This window comes from Gavialis gangeticus, unplaced genomic scaffold (assembly GCF_001723915.1).
Source record: "Gavialis gangeticus isolate Ggan-Ray unplaced genomic scaffold, GavGan_comp1, whole genome shotgun sequence".
Classification (NCBI taxonomy): domain Eukaryota; kingdom Metazoa; phylum Chordata; order Crocodylia; family Gavialidae; genus Gavialis; species Gavialis gangeticus.
The window spans coordinates 147069282-147073756 of NW_017729024.1; the positions used below are offsets into that span (position 1 = coordinate 147069282).

At 41.9% G+C, this 4475-nt stretch overlaps 1 protein-coding gene across 1 annotated transcript in view; it reads right to left on the reverse strand.

Moving 5' to 3' along the window:
* The window catches only part of NDUFS4 (NADH:ubiquinone oxidoreductase subunit S4), a 73928-nt gene that overhangs the window by 14569 nt on the left and 54884 nt on the right, over window positions 1-4475 (reverse strand). The gene's annotated exons all lie outside the window — the stretch shown is intronic.

A 4475-nucleotide genomic window follows, 5' to 3' on the forward strand; every position in this document is an offset into this window, starting at 1 on the left:
CAGGGGAGATTATGCTTAGGGGCAACAAACATGGGTTCATTAGAGGCAGGTCCTGTCAGACCAACCTGGTGGCCTTCTATGACCATGTCACAAAACTCTTGGACGCAGGTGTCGTGGTGGACAGAGTCTTTCTGGACTTTCAGAAGGCCTTCGGCACTGTTTCTCACCCCATTCTCATTAAAAAACTAGGAGACTGTGGCGTTGATACCTACACAGTCAGATGGGTCACTAATTGGCTGGAGGGCCACACCCAGAGAGTGGTGGTGGACGGGTCTTATTTGACCTGGAGGGGTGTGGGCAGTGGGGTTCCGCAGGGCTCGGTCCTCGGGCGTGCACTGTTCAACATCTTCATCAGCGATTTGGACGAGGGGGTAAAAATGACCCTGTTCAAATTCGCAGATGACACTAAGATGTGGGGAGAAGTGGGCATGCTAGAAGGGAGGAATAGGCTGCAGTTGGACCTGGACAGGTTACAGGAGTGGGCGGATGAGAACAGGATGGGTTTCAAAACTGACAAGTGCAGGGTTCTGCATCTGGGGAGGAAGAACCAGCAGCAGACCTACAGGCTGGGGAACTCCCTTCTCGTCAGTGCAAAGGCAGAAAAGGATCTTGGAGTCATCATTGATGCCAAAATGAACATGGGCCGGCAGTGTGGGGATGCAGTCAGGAAGGCCAACCGCACCTTGTCATTCATCCAGAGATGCATCTCAAGCAGGTCCAAGGAGGTGATCTTCGCCCTCTATATGACACTGGTTAGGCTGCAGTTGGAGTACTGCATCCAGTTCTGGGCGCCGCACTTCAGGAGGGATGTGGACAACATGGAGAGGGTCCAGAGGAGGCCCACTCGCATGATCGGGGGCAGCAAGGCAGGCTCTACGAGGAGAGGCTAAGGGACCTGAACCTGTTCAGCCTCCAAAAGAGAAGGCTGAGGGGGGATCCAGTGGCCGTTTACAAACTAGTCAGGGGGGACCAGCAGGCATTGGGAAAGTCCCTGTTCCCCTGAGCACTACCAGGAGTGACAAGAAATAATGGTCACAAGCTAGCAGAGGGTAGATTCAGGCTAGACATCAGGAGGCGCTAATTCACTGTCAGGGTGGCTAGGATCTGGAACCAATTTCCAAGCTAAGTGGTGCTGGCTCCTACCCCGAGGATCTTTAAAAGGAGGCTGGATGAACACCTTGCTGGGGTCGTTGGACCCCAGTACTCTTTCCTGCCATCGCAGGGGGTTGGACTTGATGATCTGCTCAGGTCCCTTCTGACCCCACCAACTGTGAAACTATGAAACCCAGATCAAAGAATCAAGTAAGCCTGCAGTATCCTGCAGGTTTGATCTTTGCTAGTCTCCTCAGCGATAAAAGCTGTTACGTAGCAGACAAATTTTTGCCTGAATTACAAAAGTTTGTTCAGCACCAGATAAACATGAAGGATATTTGCCAGTATCCAGAAAATATGGAGATGGGGGCCATATAAAGCAGATATACCACTGGTCTGCCCTCTCTATTTTCTTTATACTAGCAATCCATCTGGTATAAACTAATTTTTTTCACTATTTCCATAACCATTACACAGCTAGATTTGTGAAAGTCAAGGAGCGTCAATTAGAGTAGTATGAAACAACATGATACTGTCTGTAGAAAGCTTGGAAGCTAGATTATCATTGGTACTCATTTCTTACTGGTTATTACTATTCTGGGAGTGCTCCCATACCATTTTTTAAATACTGAAGTCCACTCAAAAGGAAGATCAGTGTTCCTGTAACTTTCCAGCTTCCTAAAACTTCGCCCAAGAAATGAGGGGCTGTAAAGGGAAAAAACACTACCACAAGGTTGCAAGAAAGGCAGATAGATTTCTGATGAGAATCTCTGACTTTCTATCATGGGTACTCCAGGAAAAGAAGCTGGTTCCCATCTTCCCCTTTTGAGGTTACTGCTAGATATTGGGAATATTTTAAATGGTTGCAATTTTGCAGAAACTATAACAGGGAAGAAGACAGAAGATATTTTAGGATGCCGAATAGTTATTTTAAGATAATTAATATCCAGTGACAGTTGTCAGAATTCTATAAAAATGTTACAGGTATGACTCAATTAAGAAAACCACGGACCCACTAGTGTTCACCAAGTATCAATCATTTTAGAACGCACTGTGGTATTTTCTTTGTCAAAACATGGGAACAGCTCTTTCTAAACAAATCCATGTATGCACTTTTAAACCCAAAAAATACAGCCATTTATGGATTTTTTTTCAGAAATAGTTATTCTAATTTAATTTGCACATTTACTGCAGGATAACAAAATCACAGACAACTTAGTAGTAATATTCATCCATCTAAACAGATTATTTAGGTCAAATTTGTACATTTGCTAAAAAGTTAAAATTTGCATTTTTGGCTGAGGTCAAACAAAATTTCACTGGAAAATACTATAGGTAAATAAGGCTGATTAGGGAAGTTGTTCAAATTTAAATCTTAACTACATGAGGTCTTACTAGCACCATATAAAATACAATCATCTGCTTAAAGGTTTTACTAGAACAGTTTAGCTGTTATATACTTGGGGATTTTTGGAGGGCACAGGAAATAGAGGAGGAAAATTGATAGTTTATCATTTAAATTGCTGATTTGAAAAAAAAAACAAACCCTCCATCATTATTTCATTTAAAAACCTGTTATTTAAGGAGTTCACTGGTTACATGGAAAAGCACAGTTAGCCCAGTATAAAATGAGGTTCCCCCCCAATCAGCATGGAGGGAAAAAGTCGCTCATCTTATATCCATATAAAAAGAGGAAAGGGGAGCAGGCAGCTGTTTGTGGCTCTAACTCTGGTCCTGAGCCCAGGTCAGGGCCAGAATCAGATCACAGCAGCCTCTTGCCTCCCCCGCAACTTACTGGTGGGTGCATCTTAGCTCTGGCTTAGGCTGAGTTCCTTCCTGGGCACAGAGTACATGTAAACGTCCTCCCCTGCCTGGCCAATCAGCAGCGCCAACACTACAGCATGGCCAGGCAAGGGCTGAGCTTCCATGTGCTGTACTCAGGGACAGAGCAGGTCAAGCATCATCTGACAGTAACAGTGGGAATGGGGAATGAGGGGGAAAGAGACAGAACTGCAGAGAGAAGGGCGGGAAGAGGCAGACACTGGGGTAGAAGTAGAAAAGGAAAAGACTGTGGGGGTGGGGAGCGAGGCTGGCAGGGGGAAGAAGTGGACGGGGCACTGGCAAAGACGGCCATTTAACCCTCTCAGGCACTGCTTTCTCTGCTGTAGCAGTGGGGGGAGGGAGGGAGGATTCAAGACAAACCTCCAGTACTTAGATTCTGTACCTGGAAAATTATAACAAATTTATAAATTTTCCATGCATACAATCTAATAATTGGTGGGTTCTCTTATATTTAGGGTCATCTTATATTTGACTAAATATGGTATATTACTAAAACTTCATGCCTTTGAATGCATATCTAATACATATTGGAGATGAAAGAATGAATAATCTGGGGAAATATTTGAAATCTCAGCTCATTCATAGGTGTGAAGTTTCGAAGTAAATGGCAAACCAGCATACTTTAATACAAATCAGTTTCTCCTCTATCTGCTGATAGGTCAATTTTAAATTATAATTTTTTTCCTGCAACAATGGCACCCATGAACTTTTATAGGATTTAGTCATATTATTTCTTGTATGGAAGCAAAAAAAACAAAAACAAAAACCTGAGCTCAGGATTTCTCTCCCTGCCATAACAAATACTTGTTTAAAATGCATTTATTTCTAAAACTACTTCTGAGACACTATTTTCAGGAGCATAAATATTTTTCAACTACAAAACCAATGCTATTTCATGTCATTTAAAAGGAAAAAATATACTGATAAAGAGGTCAAGTTTCATTTGTTTCAGTCTCAAGCTCTAATGCATTAAAAAATAACTGCAGGGAAAAGTGTGTTTTTGTGTTTAAGGGTTTCGCTATACTCTTTTCAGTGTTTGGAAAAAAAATGTTGGAATGACTACAATATTGAAGTAAGATTTTCCTGAGCAGGTACTGTTCAGAATGTCTGGAAAATGATAATTCAGCATTAAATTACAACACTGTCAGGATAAGAGTGACAAATCTGCAAAATCTATGGAAATCATGAGTGTTTATTAAATCGTTTATAGAATGCTATAACTAACCTATTGGGCCAAAGATGATGATACCGTCTGTTCTCATTCCTGCAATTTTTATTTTAAGAAATATCTTAAACATACTAAATCCAGCAATATGTCAGTTGTGAGACATGGGTAAGATATGCAAGAATGTATGGCTAAAAAAAAAAAAAAAGACTGCTTATAAGCTAAGTACCTTTTTGAAGTTAAAGCAAATGAAAATGGACAATTAGTACAGGTTTAGTCCTAGATGTAACTTTATGGCCCTCAAGTAATGCTGCCATGCAATACTATAATATATACACACACATCTACACACACACACACACACACACACACACAC